The sequence below is a fragment of the Alligator sinensis genome, unplaced genomic scaffold, assembly GCF_000455745.1.
Source record: "Alligator sinensis unplaced genomic scaffold, ASM45574v1 scaffold18_2, whole genome shotgun sequence".
NCBI classification, from domain to species: Eukaryota; Metazoa; Chordata; order Crocodylia; family Alligatoridae; genus Alligator; species Alligator sinensis.
This window is the reverse complement of record NW_005842281.1, coordinates 471,134-494,170: the sequence shown is the minus strand read 5'-3', so window position 1 is coordinate 494,170 and position 23,037 is coordinate 471,134. Positions and strand designations below refer to the sequence as shown.

At 39.7% G+C, this 23,037-nt stretch overlaps 1 protein-coding gene across 4 annotated transcripts in view; it reads left to right on the top strand.

Moving 5' to 3' along the window:
* The window catches only part of ARHGAP42 (Rho GTPase activating protein 42), a 332,737-nt gene that overhangs the window by 19,977 nt on the left and 289,723 nt on the right, over positions 1-23,037 (top strand). Inside the window, exon 1 of one of the 4 annotated variants that reach the window (XM_025209312.1) lies at positions 20,176-20,199. The exons of the other annotated variants lie outside the window; for them this stretch is intronic. The gene's annotated coding sequence lies outside the window, so the exon portion shown is untranslated. Of the gene's footprint in view, positions 1-20,175; positions 20,200-23,037 lie in introns of those variants that run through there. 4 annotated transcript variants of the gene reach the window in all.

Sequence of the window (23,037 nt, the reverse complement as noted above, 5' to 3'; positions counted from 1 at the left end):
TGGAGATTGATATTTTTTATAGCTCTTGTAGAATGGAATCAAGGGAGAATATGGTCTGTGGGAGAGGCCTTTTTTTAGGTTCCTTGCACCCAAAATAGTGTGGAAGTAGTAGGAAGAGTGCCCCTGACTCTTGACCTACTGCCTGCTGTCCCCAGGCCCCAGCCCCCCGCAGTGTTTGGCCCGGAGGGGGGTGGGGTGGGGAGGGACGACACAGGGGGTGTGCGTGGGGCATGAGGGGCCAGCCTGCAAGGGAAAAGACACGTTTTCCCACATCTTTCTCTTTTAGGAGAAATATATTTTTAAATCCAAGAAGAATCCATTTTAAAAATTTGTTTGTAACTCTTTCATATATTCTTGCAACCTATTTTTGGGTTGCAACCCACGGGTTGAGAAACACTGCTACAAACACTTTTCACTAAATCGTTTTTCCCAGAGAAACTGAAATGCAACAGATTCAGAATGTGATTATCCTTGGCTTTATTTGAACTGTTATGATCCTTATCTAGTAATGACTTTAGTTGTTCTGTTGATTCAACACTTACTTCTTCATGTTTTTGCAACATGTGAACTGAATTTTCTTTCTTCCTTTTTTCTTTCCTTGCGAGCTATAATCCTAATTTATTTACAAGAATAACACTGAAGCTCATGTCTTATTATCTCTCACCAGCTTTCTAACAGTTCCCAAACTTCTGAAAACTGTTAACGCTAAAAACTGCATTACAGTGAACTGTCACAATTCCTGTTGCCATTGTTGTTCAGGTTTGCACATAGGCTGCAACTTCAACATTATGTTTGCTTTTGTCTCTTGTTCTGGGGTATCACTGTCTAATGTTACAAATAATGCATTAAGTGCCTGGCTTACACGTTATCATGAAAGCATACAGTATGACAAGGGATTTCATAAAAATGTTGTTGCTTCATGAATTAAAAGATCGCTTATGGAATGAAATACGTTAATGCTGCTACCACTTTCAGGGGTTATTATTCAATAGCATGCTGCTCCTCTGACTAGTTTTGATTTGTGCTTTCCAGTGCTCCATATGATTCAAATCTTTGCCTCCTTCTTTCTTGGTCATGGAGGACCTTAGTCATGGGAAATATGGGTGACAGGATTTTGGGAGTGTAAACTGCTGTCTGTGCTGTAGGAGGCGGTATGGAGCAGGTAGGCAAGGGGGTGATGTACTTGAGAACCTTGCAGCACTTTTGCAGCTTTCTGCCAAGTGGGGCTTCTTGTCCCTATAGTTTTTGAATGTGCAACAGGTCAGCCACTGATTTTTCTTTTTAATAGGTCAGCACATGTGGGCTGTGTGGTTGAGAGAGCTACAATTATTTGATTGTGCATCAAAGATTTAATGTGGTTTCTTTGTTTAAAACTTCATCTTGCTTAGGCTGTCTTGCCAATGATATGCATATTTCTAAGCTCCCAAAGACCAAGAGGAGAAGACTCTTGAGGTTAGAGCGGTGTGTGGGGACTTCAAAGCTTTTAGTTAAAACCCTGGCCCCTTTTCAGGCAGCCTCTGTGGAATTTAAGAAAGGCATTTAGGATAGATACAGGGGTATAGGTTGTGGCTGTGTTGGTCTAAGGACATAGGCAAACATGGTTCTCTGGTTAAATCTGATATCTCTTATTAGACCAACTCAAATAGTTGGAAAAATTCTTCTTAGCAAGTTTTTGGGTATAAATACCCTTCATCAAGCTGAGGGAGCATCTGCAGTTGGTGTGTGCTCTTCCTGGATGGAATGATTAGTAAAGAGACCAGAGGCTGGTATGCATGCAAGACAGGCAGTCAGTGAAGATGTAAATTGAGGAGTCAGTATGTGAGAGAGAGGTTGGGGGGGGTGGAAAGGGGAATGAATGTAGCTGGTAAATAGTGGAGAGGTACCTGGGGAGTCGGTTATTAGGCGGGTTGTGTGTTATAAATCCAATGTCTATATTTAGTACATGATCTTTTGTACCAGGAGGTTGATGAAGTAAGGTTCCAAAAAATACCCAAAAATAACTGCGTACCAGAATGAATGCACATCGGAAATCTATCAAAGACAGGAATACCTGTGGGTGCACGTTTCTCACAAGAAAACCACTCTCTCTCCAATCTCTCAGTTGTAATGCTCAAAGGGAATTTACAAAACACTTTTCACAGATGAGCCTGTGAACTTCACTTCATCTATCTCCTGGATACAAAAAATTATGGATTAAATATAGACATTGGATTTATGACACATTATAACCTGCCTAGTTATAACCCACATCTGATTCCCAGGTACCTGTCCACTATTTACCAGCTACATTCATTCCCCTTTCCACCCCCCAGCCTGTCTTTCACCCTCTGACTCCTCAATTTACATCTTCACTGACTGCCTTCCTTGCATACATACCAGCCTCTGGTTTCTTTATTATTCATTCCATCCAGGAAGAGTGCACACCAAATGCACATGCTTCTTCAGCCTGACAAAGGGTATTTATACCTGAAGGCTTGCTAAGAAGAATTTTTCTAACTATTTGATTTGGTCTAATAAAAGATATCAGATATTTCCACAAAGAACCTTATCTGCCTTTAGGACAGATACACACATGGTTTAAATGGATTTGGTTTTTAGCCTCTCTTCCTCAGCAGTTCATCAGTGCAATGGGGATATTTTCATTTTCTTTCCCTTTGCGTTGTCCATGTGTATCCTAAGTTAGTAGGGCTGGGATTCTTACAGTATGTATTTGCTGACTAACATGGTTGAGCCTGAAGCCTGACCTAGGTCTCCAAGCATTAAAAATACCCAAGTCCAATAGTTAGCTAAATATAAATTCAGTGTTTCTATGTTTGTTATTTTAAAATAAAGTGATATAAAAGTTCAAAATATGTCTAAAATATGATTAGGATTTTGCTACCCCCTTTTATTTGAAGACTACATTTTAAAATTTGTAATGTATTTTATGTGAGAGAATTCAGACTCCTAATGTGAAAGATTAATTTCTATTCATCTTGTTTTCTTTGTTTATACCAAAGGAATAGTTCAGTATCTTCTGTAGTGCAGCCAGATTAAGTGTTCATGTGGAAATGGAATGGAGCAGGTTTGTTAAAACAGTAATAAAATTGTCTGTTTGTATATTACAGGAAGTTTAAACTAATTTGAGCTACCTTGCTTAGGTATCAGAAACTCTTGTGCTACTAAATTGCTTTACTAATCTTCTGTAAACAAAACATTATGGCAGACAGAAGTGTTCTTTAGAACTCTATACACTGTCCGTTCATTTTAATGAAAGGGTTTTGCCGTGTTTTATTGATCTAACTGGAAGATCTCTGCGTACTGTATGTAATTTTGTATCCTTCCAAAAATTAGTTTCCAATTGCAAGGGGAGTCTGAGCGTATGAGAATTTAATAAAAATAGTAAAGCTTAGTAATTGTTGGTTTTGTTGCAGTAAAACTTGATTAACTCCATGTGAAACAAATTAACTTCAATATTGGTTTCAGTACTCCTAAAACCATTGTGGCATCAAAAGGTAAAGTTAATTTTGTTACAGTATTTTGTTTTACTATGAAGCTACTTACAAGCTTAAGCTAGCACAAATAGCCCTCATCAGTCTCAGAACTACAAAGGGCAAAATTTTCCCCAAAACTCCAGTCTAGCAATTTTTAGATGATAGCCTTTGGTAAGCTTGTACTGGGTACATCAACAGATTATGCTACTGTGCATTAAGTTTAGTACCTCTAATATGAGGTTCTAGATAAAGGTGCAGTAGCTGCACTAATGCACAGTAGCAAAGGTGAACGTTTTTTGTGACACTTGATGCGCAGTATACTATTTCTACTGCGCATTAGCATGGTTGTTGCTGTGTTGTGCTAATGTGCATTAGAACAGTCCACTGTGCATTCAGGTGTCTCTTTTAGATGCGCCCACTATACCTCTCTCGTTAAACCAAATGGGCATACACAAAGATAGGGAGCTTCATTTCTTTTTTTGTGGCATGATACATACTTTAAAATGCTTCAGCAGTAAATCATTTCTTGTTTTGAGACACTTAAGCACAAATAGCCCCAGAAATGTGGGACAGAACATTTTCCACAGAAAATTTTTCAAAATGGACATTTTTCCAGTGCTTTATTTTTCCGTGGGAAATTTTCCATTTTTAAAAATTCACCATTTCATAAACAATGAATGGATGCCAATACAATATTAGGCAAGCTTGGCAGTTTCAAAGTTGAAATTAATGTTTTTCAGGTGATTATCCCTAGGAAGTGTGAGAGAGAATATATATATGTGTTTTATTCATTTGTAAATCGGAGGGTAAATACACATAATAATCCAAACGCAAAATCGAGTTATGAATTCACTAAATTGGCTGTGCAGGTCAAATCAAACCCAAATAAATGCACCACGAAGCTTGTTTCTATTTCTCAAAATCACTTGCTTCTGGAGAATAAGTCAGAAATATAATTAGTGAAGAAGATACAGCGTGATGATAAGTGGCCCTTGCCCATAGACTCATTTGTAAAAACCACTGTTTAACGAAAAGAAACGTGGTTCAAGTAGTTCTGAATCAGATTTGCCTCAACCTGATTCTGAAATGGAACTAATAAGTAGTGCAAGTGATTCTGCAGATAGTGACAGTGAAACTGGAGGTCCTGCAATGACCTCCGTGGAAGAGTGTTAAATTCTGTTGAAGTAGATGAGTGGTCAACCATGGCATATCATGTGCAATTCTTTGGGTGTGCTAAAATGAGTGTGTCAGCAGTTTTCAGTGCCTTCATTTTGTTCCCCTTAAATTTAAACAAACAGTGTATGTGAAGTATGTGCTATTGTGGACTGTCTTTACATTTTTACAAGTATTCCAATAAAAATATTTCTTTCCACATAAAGCTTTGAATGTAACATTTAAACCACATAAAGTGTGCTGCATTTAATTTTTTTCCTAATCAAATATTTCAGTTCAAATACTTGTAGCTATTAGGACATAAAATTAACGTGGGGGTACTTTTTTAGTTTTGCTTACTAAATATAAGTCAAGTAGAGCATGATCTGATTTAGCATGTTTATTTAGGGCATTGGAAATGTTTCCAAAAAATGTCCAATTCAAAATTTTCCAGAAACCCTACATCTCTGAATAGCCCTCATCAGTTGCATTTGATTGTGATTTTTTTTTAACTGTGAGTTAATAAGCATAGCTGCTTTAGTTCTATAAAATGGCAAATGTCTTTAATTCTTTCTTATGCCATGCTGTATGTTGAGAGCCATCAAATACTTTGTACTGTGCTTCATATACATTTTCAGTTTTAAATAAAAATAGGTGTTCATTCTTGGGGAGAGAAAATTCCCTTAAAAATAATTAACAGTATACTCTTAATCTCAAAGTAGTCATAAAGATCACCTGAAGCCCTTTTTAACAAAAAGTTCCTTTCTTTGAAAGGACTTTTTGGAGGGTAGCAATACAGAATGTAGTGGATGTTGGAACTAAAGTAAATGAAATATTTTAGGTTACATTTACAGTGTGTGCCATCTGGAAAAAAAATATTCAAATTGGATTGGAGGGTTTTTTTTACCATGAAGTTACTTACAAACTTACTCCTAACTATAGACGGCAAACTCCTAACTCTGCACATGTGCAGCGTCATGTGGGTAAAAGATGAAGGTCATACCCATCTCCCATAACTCAGTACAGCTTTATGGTGCCAGGATCAGTGTTAAGTTTGGTCTTATTTGGCTAAGCATACTCAGTGTGGGATACTCAACATGAAAACTTGATCTGGGGAAATAGTAAACATGTATGAGAAAAAAAAATTAAAAAGAGGCTGAGAAGTTAGAAATGTGGATGGAAAACAAGTGACTGTATCTGGAAAGAAAACAACCTAAACCAGATATTTGGTAAAAGATGGACATTGTGAAACCAGTAATATTGAGAAACATGTGATTGACAGTGAACAAGTTAAACTTCTGTGTATTGTACAGAAGAAAGACAGTAGTTGCTATTTTTATGCATTTGTAAATAGTTTTAAACAGCAAATATGGTCTGAGCTGTAAAACGATTCCTTTTAACATTCAATTCAGACAGGTGTCAAATAGTTGGGGTTTGATCCAGTAAAATATTAAAGTATATGTGTATATATAGGTGTGTATTCATTTCATTTCACTTCATCACTGTGAAAAAAATACCATAGAAGACTTGTTCTAAGAACTTAATTCTTACTAGTCAATGCAAATCTGAAGGTGTTTATTATGTTTTCCTTCTTGCTGTTGACACATGCAGAATTAACTTCCCAAACACATTATATTAGCTGTCTCATTGAAGTCTAGGATATTTGCATATATTAGGCTCTTTGTGGTCTGATACATCCCGATAGGGAAGGCTCCCTGCATCCCATTTTGGAAACTGGAAATACAGGAATTCTAAGCTGAATTCATAAGTTTTGAAATAAAATAGTTGTCTGATATCTAGAAATTGATTTACCCACATTACTTTCAATTATTATTTTACTTGTACGTTAATGTCTCTTAAGAACATTCCCAGAAATGGCCCATGAAACTTGGAGGTGTGATATAACTGTATCCTTATTCCCCACTCTCCTCTGCCCTTCAGGGCTAGGGACAGACATTCAAAAAGCCTGAGCCTGAATTGATTCAAATTTTACAGGTAAGTCCAACCTGGCTAGGCTAAACTGGTTTGTAACACTCTGGACTGAAAAAATTCAGGCACATGCCTACAGTGGCTAGAGCAGCCCTCCTATCCCTTCCACAGAGCTGTGCTATGGAGGGGGGGAGAGGACATGGTGGCCAGGCCTGGGCAGGATGCTCTGATGTCCGTCCCCCCCCCCCCCCCCCCGCCTGAGCAGCCCAGCAGAGAACGCTTATTACCTCTAACTCGGTGTTTATCAACCCATTAAGAACACAAAGCCTTTCTCCATTAGTTCAGTCTCTTCTTAAACAGCTTTTCCAAGGAAGGACATTACTAGCTATGTATTAATTAGCTCCAAAAAGCCTGTTTGCCTTTGTTTCTCCTATAGCACAGACTGTAGCCAGCTTGTGGTCTGTTAGCTAATGCTGAGGTGTCTGCAGAAGGGTGGGGTGTCGTGGGAGGTGGAGAAATAGCCAGGCAGATGCCTGCAGTCTCTGCTGGAGCTCCAGCAAGGGAGCAGAGGGGAGGGACCAGCCCTGTTGTGGAGCTGAGAGCCCAGCCCAGGCCAGAGAGCATGCTGGGATGCTGGTGGAGTCTGGTTTATCTTAAACCAGTGAGGGGTCTGGGACAGACATTGCATAAACTGGTTTGAGCCAAATCAGTTAAGACTGATACTACATTCAACCAGGTTTATCTCAAACCAGTTTCAGCCATTTTCAAACTGCTTTATGTACCCTGAACATCTGTTCTCTTACAGGTTTAAACCAGTTTCTGATCGCTTAAACCAGTTTATATATAATTTCTGTCCCTAGCCCAAAGGCCCTGAAAATCAGTACTACCTTTTTCATTTAAGTGGTGCTGCAAGCTCCTTATATCAACTAGAAAAGCTTCTTTGAGAGAGAGCCATGATTAATACTGCACATATTAGGAACAAAAAGGAGCATGCATGGAGTAAAAACCCTTCAGAATTTACACTGGCCAGTTAGAATTCATTTTTCAGTCTTCTCCTGTATCCTAATGTGAGATAAATCATTACCCTGCTCTGTCCCTTCCTCTCCCACTTCTCCACTTGAGTTTTTTCTTTCACACTTAAAGAAAAGCTGTTGACACCAAAGAATAACCTTGAATGATACCTGGGCCATCTGATAGCAGTTTTTTAAAGCATTTACTAGGGAATGTCAGTCAAGGTATTTAACAGGTAGAGGCAAGAAACTGTTTTGGAGCAGTTGTGGGTCAACAGTTTAACTAGTTATTGGTATAGAGCTCTAGACTGTTCTCTTACTGCTTTCTGCTATGGTTCAAACCATGTACTTCACAAACCCAAACAGAATACTTTATTTACTGGAATCCAAGACAAGATTTTTCCACATTTCACCTGGGGAGGCAAAGAAGCCCTTATCTTGGATTTGAGTAAAGGGATTGGGAGCAGGGTACAACTAATGTGGCTCTGACTCTGGTCCAAATAGGGGTTTGGAATTAGTCAGAGCTGCAGCTGCTCTGCGCACCCCTGCTGTTTCTCCTGTCCTGTTGTCTCCCTGTATAAATTATAAAATTTCCATGTGTAGTGGTAGATTTAAATTCAGAGCTGTCTTAGATTTGGGTAAAATTGCTATTGATTAAGTTTTAAACCTGGAAACCCTAGTTCAGAGAAACCTATGTTTGTGGTCACTTATTTTAACTGCTTAAATAAATGACTGATTTAAGAGTTAGCAGAGCCCATCAGACTTTATTGCTTTGGGTAGTTTGGATTTAACAAAGACTCATCTTCAGTTATTTTATAAATATTTGTCAGGACATATTAATTCCCCAAAGAGTGAAATGATGATAGTTTGTCTTGTTGGGTGTGAAAGGTATGCTGATTTGGAAGATCTCTCTATGGACAATTTAAGAATCCTGATGAGTAATTAAGAATTTGAATGCTTCTGTGGAGGTGGAGTCAACTATCTGCTATCTTCTACCAGACCAGTGGCAAACCATTAGCATAGTTAATTCCCATTTAAATGGGTGCTTAGGAAAACCAGACTGACCAAGTCCAAAAAAAATTTGTAATAGTGGCATTACCCCAGAAAGGAAACAACCCCCCACCCCCAGCATTTAAAAATTTAGGACTTGTAAAAGGCCAGGTTTACAGAGCAAAAGAAAACCTTTTCAACTGCTACACAGCCAGAAGCTAAAAAACAATGACTGCAGATGTTAGAGATTGAGGAAAGGGGATTTTTACCAAGTAGCTCTAGAGTATGAAGAAAGGGAAGCAAGGATTAGTAATTTGATGTTGCTGATTTTTCTTTGCTGCTGCCAAAAAAATTGATTATCTTAGAAACTCTGGAAAGTTTGTGGTGTTGCCCCACCTATTGCGTGCCCCTTAAAACTTGCATTGAAATCACAATGCTCACAAGGCTGAAGAGCTGCAAAAGACATGCTAAAGCTGCTAGGGACAAGGGAACTGGCAGTAGTTTAAAGGCTTAGGGAGATTGGGCTAGAAGTTGCTGCTTTCAGGAGGACAGGGAATTTGTTTCCCAAGGTGGTGTTTAGAGACCTAAAGTGAGAGGTGGTGCCTAGATTTTGATCAGATTCAACAATTAAAGAGCACGAGTCCAGTATAGGGAGTGTTCAGAAGAGGAGGCTGACCAGACGTGTGATGTACAGGCAGAATATAACCACTGTGGCTGTAATGGGCAAAGGGAACAAATTAAGGATGATTGGAGATCTTGGCAAGTGCTGACTTGTATTTGGATATCCCTACTAGCTTTGGTGCTTCTCTGAAACTATTTTGTTTTACTGACATCTCTAGATTCATTTAAAAATAAACAGCGGGTCTCCACACAGTTGCAAAGGGAAAGCTCAAGCACAAACTGTGTAACCAATACAAAGATATGGTGAACCTGAAACAGTAGCTCTGAGATGCAAACTGCCCCATGTAGCTCAGCTAACTGTTAGCATACATAACTGTTGATGCATGAAAAGCTCATTTAAATGTTTAATGTAAGACAAGAGGGTACGTTCTAGATTTATCTAACTTATTGTGAGCAGTACCTCATTTTGGGGCCACAAGTGGATTATATTTGAAAGAAACTGTCAGTTATTATTTTCTTCCCCCTTCCTCAGTTAGAAATGGCTTAGCAAAACTCGTGGATACATGGAAGCTCCTTTAAGAAGGAAACACATGTCAAATCACTCAGAAGTCATGTGACACTCCTTTTAGTGCATGTATGATCACAATTTGAACATGTGCAAAATAAGCTGTCAGCGGTCACTGATATGGGTGAAGTTTATTATGTGACTGGAAATGGCTAGCACTTTTGAGCCCTGATGGAAAGGATTGTTGTAATTGCTTCAGGAGGGGCATGGAGACGGTATCATCTGAGATGCATAAAGTAGATTAACTAAAACACAGACAGTATCCTGTAAATAATTATCCATGACTGACATGAGGATATTGACTGTAAGATGTACATGTGAAACTGATCACTTCATAGAAGCCAACCAAGCCATGTCATATATGATTTTAGCTGATTGTTGGGAAGATGTTTCTCAATATGAAGGTGGCTAAGCATTGGAACAGGCTAGAAAGGATTTGGAATCTCTATCCTCAGAAGTCTTTAAGAGCAGCTCAGATAAACATTGATCTGTAACAGTTTAGACAGGGATGACCTTGCCTTGAGCAAGGGTCTAAACTAGATGATTTCCCGAGGTCCTTCTAGCTCTGCTTTACTAAAGTTCTATTTGCTAAACATTTAATTATGTGATTTGAATGTAATGGTGCAAGTTTAAATATAGTGCTTTAGTGTATGCATTCCATTTTTTAACTTGTAGAACTTAAAAAAAAATTTTGGATTGTTTTTTCACTATTTTTGATTGTCCGTTCGCATATCTGAATTCCCCTGCCTGTGTTTGATTTGATAAAAAAGAGTATATTTATATATTTTAAGTGGATAAGCTGTATTATTTTATATGTAAAGTTCCTATGCAAGGAAAAACTAACAGATAGCAGAGCAGTATAGGCAGACTACAAGCAATCATTGATAAAAACATATTACTTTAGGTTAACATCAGAATTTTATTCAGGAAACCCTTACTTAAAGCCTTCAGTTTAGTTTTTTTATATATACTAATAAAATGTCTCTCTCAAAGAATAGCATCTAGGACACTGTTCTGTATGCAATTAAACATTCAGAACAAAGTGCATGGGAGAAGGGAGAAGAGCTTCTAAGACTCTTTAATTTGACCCGACTCTCAATATATTTGTTGAGAGTTCCACAGCTGTATAAAATGCCTATTAAAAATCATGAGGTGCCTGGGTGCTGTCTTGTAAAATATTCCCAGATTATGGTATATACCTATGCTTTTTTGGATTCTCTGGAAATTTAAGATTCAGAATTTTCTTCAAGTGGAAATACCTTTTCTTGTTTAATTAAAATATGCTAAAAAATTTCTATTCAGTACGTTACTATACATTTTCATATTACAGTATTTAGCCATGAGAGTTGAGAAATACAAAAGTTAAATTTGCACATGCAGTTTTATCTTTGCCTCTTGTGCTTATGAAATAGAGTAGTCCTTAATTACTGTATTCACTCAAATAGAAGATGACCCTGATTATGAGAATAATCAGATTCTTTATGGGGGAAATGTATACATTTGTTATAATTTTCCAAGTATAGAATCTAATTATTGGCAGTTTGCCTTGAATTTGTCCCCTTTCCACTGCTACAGCAGGGAAAATAAATTTGGGGGCGGGGATCAGGTAGTCCCTTTGCTTTCTGCTTTCCCTCAACTTTTTTCTTTGGCAGCCCATGCCTCCTCCTAACTGTCACTTAGAAGTGAAGAACAAATTTGAAAACAATAACTTTGAAATTAAACATGGCTGTAGCAATTTGCATATCATACCCATATGCTTAGTTCATCCAGAATTGGTACGTTACCTTTTTTTGAAACTGCTGCAAGTTTTAGCATGGATACTTGTGGCAGGGCCTGTGTCAAGTGGCGTTATACTGCCCCCTTGTGACTGTATGACTCCTGCCTTCTTCCCTCCCTTGGGTCCTTCTTTCCTACTTACCTGCCATGCCTTGATGCTTTAAAAAAAAAAGGTTGGGAGGCTGCCCTAGGCCCAGAGAGCATCTAGTTTACTGCTAGACCTCTTGGATAGAGATATCCAATCTGCTGTGGCCCTCTTTTGGCCTTATTGGTGTCTTTGGATACCAGGTGTCTTAAGGGCCATGTTTGTAGCCTCCAACTACCCCTACAGCAGGGGTGGGCAAAATGCAGCCTGTGGGCTGGATGCGGCCCACCAGGCCATTCTGTCTGGCCCACGGGGCCGCTAAAAATTTTAGAAAATTTATATTTATCTGCCCCTGGCTGCCTGTCACGCGGCCTTTGATGGCTTGCCAAAACTCAGTAAGTGGCCCTCCACCCGAAATAATTACCTATCCCTGCTCTACAGTCATGCCCCTGCCGTGCAGATTTTACCAGTTGTTCTGTCCACAGGGCAGCTTGTCGCCAGTGCGGTGTTCAGCCCCTTAGGCCTCAGAGCATCTGTAGGGGCTCTTGGCCTTCTTGGCCTTGGCTCCTTTTCTCTATCTGAGCATCTCTAGCCCAAAGCCCACTGTCCTGGACCTCAGCTTCTGGACCCCATTCTTCGTTTCCTCTTCTGGCCCTTGTCTTGTGTCCTTGCCATTTGCAGGCTCCTGTCTCTGGCTCTCGCCCTTTTCAGGCTCTTGCCTCTTCCTCATGCCCTTCTCAGACTCCAGTGTCTTTCCCTCACCCTTCTCAGGCCCCAGTCCTGGTCCTCCCAGCCTCAAGCCAAATTTCTGTGCTGTGATGTCTGACTCAGGCTGTAGCTCTATTGGCTTCTGCCTGCCTACCTTGTGCCCGGCCCTGTAAGGGCTCAAGCCCTCTCATGCCCTTCTGGCACTGCTGTGGCTCACGCTTCTGCCCCTGACAGGGCTCAGCAGCCTGTCTCTGTGGCTACTTCTGTGGCCTCCACTTCACTGCTTGTAGCCATTTCCTGTCCAACCGTAAAGGAAAGGTGTTGCTTTAACAGAGCTTCCCTGCTCTGGGTAAATGAAAAAAAAAAAAAGTTAGCTATTGCTTTAACTAAAACTTCTGTGCTCTAAGTTACTGTGCACTGGAGCAGTCTGCATCTCCTGGGTTCTTGCAGCTGTATCCTGGGTGTGCTCTGCCATTTGCAAAAGGGGCTCTCCGGTGACTGCTCCGCTCTCTGGAGAGTCTGTCTCTCTGCTCACTGCCTCTGCCTCTCAAGCAATCCACTTATCTACCTCTGGAGTGCTGCTTTATCTAAGTCAGGTAACTCATTAGTTTGCACATGTGTTTGCTTTTAGGGCTAACGTGCTGCTGGGTTGTTCCCCTGATTTTTGCCAGATATTCAAGGCTTGTGAAGACATAGGAATAATTGGAAATGAGAAAGGCGTGGCTCACCTGCGGGAATGAAGAGGCAGTCAAAATGTATGCAATATAGTGGCTCATCATGACTTGCAAAAGAGTTGCCAGTGAGGGGGACTGTGCTTAATGGTCCCTACCATATGTCTTATTCAGATGGACTGCCTTTACCTGCCATTGAGGTAGGTTCCTATCAGCATTTTTGGCACCAGGCGAGGGTGTTGGCACCAGGTGAGGGTATTAGAGTACCTCCAGACCCAGTGCCATTACCTCCTGGGGGAGCAACTGTCAGTTTTTGTTTGTTTGTGTTTTGTTTTATTTTATTTGTGGCCCTTAAAAAGGTCCCATAAGCCTTGGCCCAATGTGGACCACGTGCTTTATAGTCATACTTAGTATTGTCTGCTTTTAATCAGCTTCATAGTTTGTGTCCATTGCTGAGTACATGCTGCTTTTGGCAGCAGTTTAGTGTTAGGTAATGTAGTTAGTGATATTTCTTTGTATGCAATTATAAAGTGAGGGGCTTTTCTGTCATGTCAATTGGGAGTAAAAAACCCTGTCTTATATTTGACTAAATGCAGTATATGATCATGTATTATTTTTTAAATTCAAGATAATAGAAATGTTCATCTATATGTTTTTATAAATAATATATATCTCTAATATAAAAAATAACATTGTAAGTTTGTTTTGTTTTTTGGTACAGCGTTTCTTATACTGATGACTTTGAGCTAACTGTATAGTAATCTTGTATGATGTTACTTTTCACTTACTGTAGAAAGTACACATTACAACTTTTGATTACTTTCATATTTATGTTTTGAATTTTATGAAGTCTTTTGCATTTATTTTTAAAATAAGTCAACTGGTGTTAATCTTAAATGCTTTTTTAATCAGTAAATTTTATCAGGAATTTCAGTAATCTCCAATGAGACTAAAGTCAAGGGAAAATATCTGGATAGTTTTCCTGATTTGTATCATTGCAGTAAATAAAATTTTATTTTGTTAGTGGATATTTACACACACACACACCCCATTTAAAAAATGGGTACTGATTCTATTATAAAATCTTCAGCCTAATAAATTTATGAAGCTATTTTTCTCCTTACTCTCAGATGTGAGAGAATGAATTTTGAAATCTTAAAATCAATCTTTTAAGTAACTATTACCGAAACTATATAAATCATGCTAAATTCTGTTGTGAAAAAAGTGTATGCAAATAACAAGATTTGCAGCCCAAACATCTCAAAGTGTTATTGTTAATATCAGACAGTTTTTAATCCCCTTCCTCTTCATTAGGGGAGAAAAAACAGTTACAGCAAAAGCTTTGTTATCCGGCACCCCTGCAGAATGGGGGGGTGCCAGATAACAAAATATGCTGGTTAATTGAGAGGCCTAAACAGGTGTCTTTGCCTGTTCGGGCCTCTATTCCCCCACTGTGTCCAGGGTGTTGCCGCCCCTCCCACCGCATTGTTGCCCTTCCCATGGGCCCCAAGGAACAGGGAGCCTGCAGCCTGCTATTCCCCGGGCCATGGGGGCTTGGCAGCGCAAAACCAGAAGTGCCACAGTGGAGGGAGTGGTGGTTGGGGGGACAGACCTGCAGCCAGGGAGCAGAGGGGAGGGGCCAACCCTACTGTGGAGCAGAGAGCTCCACCCAACCCAGAGAGCATGCCAGGATGCTGGGGGTATATGGTTTATCTTAAACCAGTAAGTGGTCTGGGACAGACATTGCATAAACCAGTTTGACCCAAATCAGTTAAGTCTGATACTATATCCAACCAGGTTTATCTCAAACTGGTTGTGGCCATTTTGAAACTGTTTTATGTGCACTGAATGTCTGTTGTGTTCCAGGTTTAAGCCAGTTTCTGATCACTTAAACCAGTTTATGTGTAATGTCAGTCCCTAGACCTCATGTCTATGGTTAAGTACAGACAGTCAAAAGGCCCAAGGCTGAAGTGATTCAGTCTTTGTAGGTTAGTCTAAGCTGCAAAGGTTGAACCAATAAGCAAATGAACAGACATTCACTTGTGATTCAGGAAATGCACTCATATGCCTGTAGTAGCTCAAGCCAGAAGCTGGGGGTCACTATAGTATGGCTTTCTAGCATATAGCCAGCATGGACTGTGTGTTTGTTTCTAGTTCCTGCTGCCCCTGAGGTTACTGGGATTTTCAGTCCATAATCACAGCAGCAGGACTGCAGGGTTGCTCATCACTTCCTCTTCCTGCTTTCCAGGTGCCTCTGGGATTTGTAGCTCACAGTTGCAGCCAGCACTAAGTAAGCCAGCAGGGCAGGGAAGCTCTGTACTTGGGGAAGGTGAGTTTAACCCCACTCTCTGGCCCCAGACCTCAGCCAGATGTTGCCTGAGGGAGGCAGTGAGTCAGCCCTCTCTGCTCCAGCTAGGGAGAAGAAGTACAGGGCCAGCCCTGCTCTCTAGTGCAGACAGCACAGATCAGCCCAGGGCTGAAAAGCATGCTAGGATGCTGGGGGACTCTGATTTAAGTTGAATTAGGAAGGGGTCTGCAACAGAAGTTTAATAAACTGGTTGGACCAAAATCAGTTAAGCCTGATACTATATTCAACCAGGTTTATCTTAAACCAGTGTTGGCTATTTGAAACTGGTTTATGTGCACTGAGCTTCTGTTCTGCTTAAACAGGTTTAAACCACTTTCTGGTCACTTCACGGGTTTATGTGTAACTTCTGTCCCTAGCCTGTTTGTCTGTCTGTGGCACCTCCAGAACCAACTAGAGAAATGATATCTAGTGAAGTTATCTATATATTGTTCTCTCTTCATTTTAGCTACTTGCGTTAAAGAAGAAAAAAACCTGCTTGTGATATTCTTAAATAATCTTCAATCTACAAAAAGAAAACAGAAAAAAAGAACCCTTCACTGCATACTTAACTTTGTTCTTCAATATTCTGATTCAGAATCTAGCTCTCTTTCACCTACCTTGGCACTAAACAGTGTATGTTCAGGATTATTATAGTACAGCATTGGAACAGTAGGCATCTCCATTGGTTGAAATATGGTTTGATGAGATTGCACAGCTAGCATTTTTGGAGAGAGTCATATTTTGCAGGCTTAACTGCTTTGAAAAGTTTGCAATTTAGAAAGAGTTCTTAGAATATTTTGGTAACTAAATTGTTACTCCTTGCACACTTTTTTCTTCTTCTTCTGTCTCTTCCTCCTCCATTTTTCTTTTTTCCTTTCATTACTTATTGTTTGATAGACATGTACATAGTTCAAGTTGACATGTATAGCTGATATATTTATATTTATATTTATAAGTACATATGTATGTATTTCTGATTTTTTTGTTACATTTTTTTAAAAAATCAGTAAAAATTCAGAAAAAACAAACAAAAGACCCATTTTGATCACTTTCACTACCCCTATCCTGTTCCTTAGTTTATTCTAGATTAAACTAAAAATTGAGAAAATTCTTTCTACTGGCGATGGTACACATACTTGCAGATGAGTCCAAAGTATAACAGATTTTGGAACTAAATTGTTTTTTCAATGAAGACTTTTATGTTTCTGGTTTCTATTCATCCTGAAAACTTCTGAGAGGAGCAATTTGGGATCGGTACTTTCATATGCCTAGAGCGGAATTATCAAGGACAAAAAGTACGAATCAACTTGCAGCTTCTGGAAGTTTTGTGGAATGTTCAGGGATGTTCACGTACGTTGTAGACCTGGGGTGGCCAGCCTGCAGCACACATGCCACAAGTGGCATGGGCAGCTCCTATGTTTTGCCGGTGGTGAATCTGGGAGGGGGCAGGGAGCACAGCGGCAGGTAGGGCAGGGAGAGAGAGAAGATCAGCAAATAGGTCAGGGAAAGGAAATGAGTGGTACTTGGGGAGAGGGTATGGCTTACCTAGTAGTACACCTGTTGAAAAGTTTGGTCACCACTGTTATAGAAGATTCTGGAATGTTTGCTTGATGAAAACCAGTATAAGCCATCTTAAACCATTTTTGATTGGTTTAAACCAATTTTAACTACTGCCTTAGTCATGAAGCAGCAATACCGTCCTGGATTGTTAAAAAAAATAACTTTGGCTTTTGGTAGTTTTGTCACAAAAAGTAGAATTTTCACTGGGGGACAATTTCATTTTCCATCCAACATTGGGTGCTATGCAGGAAGTAATGGATAGGGATCACATAGTAAGAAGAAAACAAATACTGAATCCATTTTGTGAGCACTGTCCATCATAAGCACTGAATAATACCAGGGTTTCCTGTGGGGGAAAATAGCATGTGGGCATGTAATTAAAAACTGTTATAATGCATACATACCAAGAGAAGAATTAAAATTGTTGAGGTAGCCTATGGAGTGGTATTTGCTAATTTTTGGGTGCTTGAGTTTGCAACCTAAATAAAGTTATTTCAATTTAGCTTTTTATGTAATTATTATTTATAATGACGTAAGTGTTAAAAGCATCTCAGCGAGCAAGTCCCTGTTGTAATGTGTCTAGTATTTCATGACCAATGAGGGAGAAAACGGTTAACATATTAAAATGTACATTAGTAGGTATTCCAAGGGACACTAGTGTGCATGAAACATTGTGAGAAGAGAGTATGCCCCTTAGTTCAGTAATGAATACCTGAATTTTTTGGCAAAAGGAGATGGGAACTGTTTCAAGAAATTGAAATGTTACCTAAAATAAACAGATGAAAAGTGTTGGACCTTTGTTTCTGCTACCAGTATGTAATTTGAAGGTTAGATCAGCAGTTCTCAACCTTTTTAGACTCAAGGCACCCCTCTGAAAATGTCATCTGTTCTTATTCAGTCCTTGGCTACAGCAAATAATAGAGCAAGTCTTCTATTTCAAAGAACTCAGAAAGACCACAACAGGTCATACGGTATTTAACACTATGGATTCCTGTTTTGAAATCTCTGGGTTTATCCTGTAAATCACATTTGCACAAAAAACAGTGCTAACATTGTGTGGTACCCCTGAAAGGATCTAAAGGCACTCCCTGGTTGAGAATCACTGGACTAGATTAATTTTACAGAGGAGAACTGGCTTTATCTTGTGCTGTTTTGTTAGACAGGTTAAATTAGTCACATTCCAGCAAAGTACATCTAAATTACTCTTCTACTGAAGATGCATACAGCATGGTTTTTGTAAATTAGTTCTTAAGTACTGATTTGTCTTTACACAGGATTTGTATTTACACAGTAGAATATTCCTACTACTTTTTTCAGGTATTTGTAATATTTTAGTGGCTCAGAGTTAGGCTGAAAGTAGAAGAATTGATGGTGAATCAGTGGTGCACTCAGGTTTTGATTAAGCTAAAGCAGAGCTGCTCTGATGTCCTTGATTATAGATTTGCAGGAACTATTGTTCATTTGGAGAAAATACAGTGATGCAGTTAGATAATCACCTTATTAATAAACATTTTTATACACTGTTCTTCAGGCTTAGTCTACAGTAGTTTGACCTGATTTCCCAGCATGGCATTAATAAGCACCTCTGAAAAATTTGATCCCTTGCTATAATTTCTAGACTCGAATCCTCATGCAACATTTTAGGTTTTTCCCCTCATTTTTAATGAATAGTTTTATTAAATATTAACTGAAATAAGTCAGAACTGGCATTTGACAATTAAAATGCCATCTTCTTGATATTTTGTAATAGAATTCAAGCATTTTCAAGTGCAGTGAGACTCACTTGAAACAACTTTCTAAACATAGTTTGGTACACACAACAAGGAAACTGGTCTATGTACTTGCATGTCTCCTATCAGTGAAGTATCTGAATAACTCTTGGGTATTTATGGTTGTGAAGAAGAGCTGCACAGCACTGATGTATCTAGTTTATACTGAGCAAATGTAGGATGTTTCAGTATCAAGAACAAGTAATGAACTAGTTTTCCATCGGTGAATGCTCAGTTCTACAGTTAATCCTCTAACAAGAAATTTATGTCCAAATTTTTAGGGGTGCATATATCAATTGGCTATTGGATCAGCACCAATAAAAGGAGAAATGACGTTATTAGTCATTGTTTTTTTTTGGTCTTTGTAGCCAATTAATTGTGGCCTCATGCCTGGAGTGCCCTGGCGAGCATAGTCTGGTCCCTGTTCCCTGTCAGTGGCTCAAGTCCACAGCAGACTATAGGTACCAGTGAGCAGGGCGAGAGGGCACCAGGGAGTGATCACCGGGTGCTGCACTCAGTAACAAAGGGACTGTTACTAGCTCCTGCTGCTGCTGCCACTGCCATGACAATGCTGCACGCGCAGTAAGGACCTGGGCACTTGGGCTACTGCCAAGATGTTGGGATGTGTGTGGGTGGGGCGAGGGTCTGCACGAAGGACGTTCTGCTCCACTGGGCATTGGGGGCCTTTGCAAAAGTGGTTTTACCCTGGTGGCCACAGAAGTTCAGCTGCATGGGGCCTGTTGGTGCTGAGTTAACAGCATGCTCTGGGGCTCCCAGTGCATCTAGCACCACTGTCTGTGTGAGGGTCCACCCCGCCTGCCCAGGATGGCAGCACAGGCTGTGCAGGGAGTGGGGCTGTGGGTAGGAGCTGGGGATGAGTGGGCAACATGCATGGGAATAAGGTGATCACCGCCTTCCTCAGAGGGCTGGAGGAGTTGGGAGGTGTGTGTGTGTGTTATAAATGCAAAACAAACAAAAAGATTTATTTATGTCAGTACTTTAGAATGCCTGCACTATTACTAAAATATCGGTTATCAGATCAGCATCAGCCGATACGATTGGTTAATCATTGGCTATCGGTATTGGCCAAGAAAATCTTTATTGGTGCACCCCTACAAATATTGTCTGTTGAACCCGTTTACCATATGTCTATCTCCTTTACACCATGGCTGTATTACTTCCCTAATGTGAAAGAGTCTAAGTATATGATGCTATAAATAGTCGTTGATCACATCAGTTTCTGTGCATGTGTCTTTAAGAATAACGGACTCCTATATGCAGTATTGAAGTTTATGAGAATCTGATCTTTACTGTCTGATCAAAGGAATTAAATCAACTGTTGTATGTCTAAGAGCAAAGGGCTTAAAGGAATTTCTTGCAGAATGTGTTTCATTTCCTTTAAAGCAGAGTTGCACTATTTTTTTAGATGAGTTAAATATACGCATTTTTAATTTTCCTGTTTTTTCTCCCCCCTTCCTCCTCCGTTCTTGCAGAACACTGTTTGCTCACTACCCAAGTGCAGAAACCTTTGCCAGGAAGAAGGGTGAGCAAAGCTTCTGTTTCCCATGACCCTCAACTCTTATGTTGTTCCAAGAGCTCACTACTTACAAATGCCTTGATAACTGCCTTCATTCCTTTCTTCCCCTCCCCCCCCTTTCTCCTCCCTCTTACCCTACACATAAGACCACAGTAAAATCTATCTGACCCTCATCCCAGCAGCTTTGTTACCAATTCTGTTAATTTTATCTGGCATACGATTTGACAGGAGAGCATATGTGACGAGATCTTGTGCATGTAGCTATTAATGTTCCCTTGTACGTTAGCCGACACAGGAGAGCTTGCAGTGATTTGTTGATGCTCCTTTTTAGATGCAGTTCATCTGCAGCTTGATTTTGTTAGGGACTGACCATCACTCAGTGTCCTTCTTTTCAGAGGAAACATTTAAAAAAAATCTTTCTTTTACATATATTCAGGGCTAAGTTAGGATTATGAATATACATTATAAAATAGCCTTTAAGTATAAATTCCTGTATTTCTGTAAGTTTTTGTCAGCTTTTTACTTGATCGTGATTTGAGTGACTGTTTTGTTGAAATTTCCACAAAAATAACTCTTAAGCTAAGAGCAAACATTGAAAACTCACTTTTTGTTGGGTTTTTTTGAGGTTTTTTGAATAATCTGTGGCTCAGGCATATAGATATCTCATACTGCACTGGACATCTGGGAATTTCCATGGGTTTTCTGGCAATTCCCAGGTTCCCAGGCAGGAAGTAAATTGCATAGATTCTTATGCTGTTTCAACCACCAACTGGCTCTGGCTTTGTTTTCTGCCTGCCCTTTATGGCAGTTCCCAGTCTGAGATCCACAGTAGCACACTCGTGTGCCAGTAGGGTGGGGAGTGCAAGTTGTTTCACTTTCAACTTTTACCTCCCCTCACCTCAGTAAGAGACCTGATAAACCAAGTTTCAGAAAAAAAGATTGGAGGAGCCAGAGAAAGCAGGATCTAGGGGCTATGGACCCCTCTGGAATGAGAGGAAGCATGGAGTTGCTTTAAGTGGAGGGATGATATTAAGAAGACTAAATATCCAGGCAGTGAAAGAGAGATTCTATGGCAGGTAGAAGACCAATAAGGATGGAGGTGGGGAACAGATGATGGGAAGAATTGTCTACAGACAGAAGACCTGAGGGAGGGAGAGACTTCTAAGAATTAAGAGATGGTGAAACTACAGAAAAATATCCATACTTAATAAAAGACGTGGCAAAATATTGTGACAGCTGGTTCTGTGGAAAAGAGAAAAGGGGAAATAGCGATTAGAAAAAATGAACAGTTTTCCAGAGGATACAGTCTCTTATACTGATGTTTCTTATGCTAAGAGTCCTGATTTTTAACTGTTTGGATTTTTTAAATAATTGTTTGAATTTGGAAATTAAGATATCTGCTATAATTTGCTGAGTCACAGTATAGGATACAAGTGACATCACATATTGTTGAAAGTTTTCTAAATTGTCACAATATTGTTGCTTAGTTATGATACAGAATGATAGGGAAGGAGGGCTGGGAGGAACCTCATGAAGTCATCTTGTTTAGTCCCCAGCTTAAGACAGGATCATTCCTGAATAGACCATCCTGGCCAAGTATTTGTCTAACCTGATTTTGATAAAAGGATATTGATCACTAGGCCTGTGTGAATAGGCATCTATACGATTTGGATTTGGCTGATTTCAGATTCATCTGATTCGATTCGGAGATCTGAATCACTTTTCTGATTTGATTCTGCCGAATCAATTTGGAAAAGATTCAGCAATTCGGCCATAGGGTACAATGGGAAATCAATGAAATATCTATAATTTTGTTGTTTTTTGGCTGATTCAGATGAAACTTGCAGGGGTGGTGGCTGCTGCTGATGGCACAAAGCCTGCCAAGCTTCAAGGAGATAGGTGCAGGGGTTTCTGGGAAACTGCACCTCAAACTGCTGACAAGCAAAACTCATGATATAGGTGACTGTGTGTGTGTGTGTGTGTGTGTGTGTGTGTGTGTGTTAAGGCACAGGGAGGTGAAAACTGCATTAAAACTGAATTAGCCAAAAAAACAACAAAGTTATAGATATTTCATTGATTCCCCATTATACCCTATGGCCGAATCGCCAGATCTTTTCTGAATCTTCCCAATCTGTTCAGAAGCTCCGAATTGATTCAGAAAGCCTAAAGCTTCTAGTGATTCGATTTGGATTCATAGATTCGGCCTCCAAATCGTCTGAATCATCTCCGAATCCAAATCTGGATCATGATCCGAAGCTTTGCACACCCCTATTGATCACTGTACTTTGGCATAGACAGTAGTCTCGCAGAATACTGAACAATGCTGCGTACTTTAGAGGAGGCTTGTAATATCATGTATTAAGAAACAACTGTGCTATATGTATGTGCATGTGTAGGTATATGTGTATGTTATATAGTTGAAGACCTCGGTAATCTACATGCAAAGGGGCCGAAGTACTGCTGTATATGTGAGAACAACGAAGTTAAGCACACAGAGCCTTTCTGTTACAAGGAGACAAGGTAATAGTTCTTCTGGTTCTGCCACACCTAGAATATTGCTTTCAGTCCTGTGCACTAGTTCACCAGAAGCATGGTGGCAGATCTAACAGTGGCAAAAAATCAGAAATATGAAGGCATTGACTCTTAGGAGATACAAATCTTGAATTTGGGTAAGCACCTTGGAAGACATTACATAAATCTTCAGATTTTTGAAGGGAGAATTTTGAGAAGGGTGAGGAATGATTTAGTATGGAGCTATAATTAGAAGCAAATTTTATAAGAGGCAGGGTAAACCCTTGATAGTGTACTAAGTTTGTGGAACAGTTGTATCAGCAGAATTGGGGA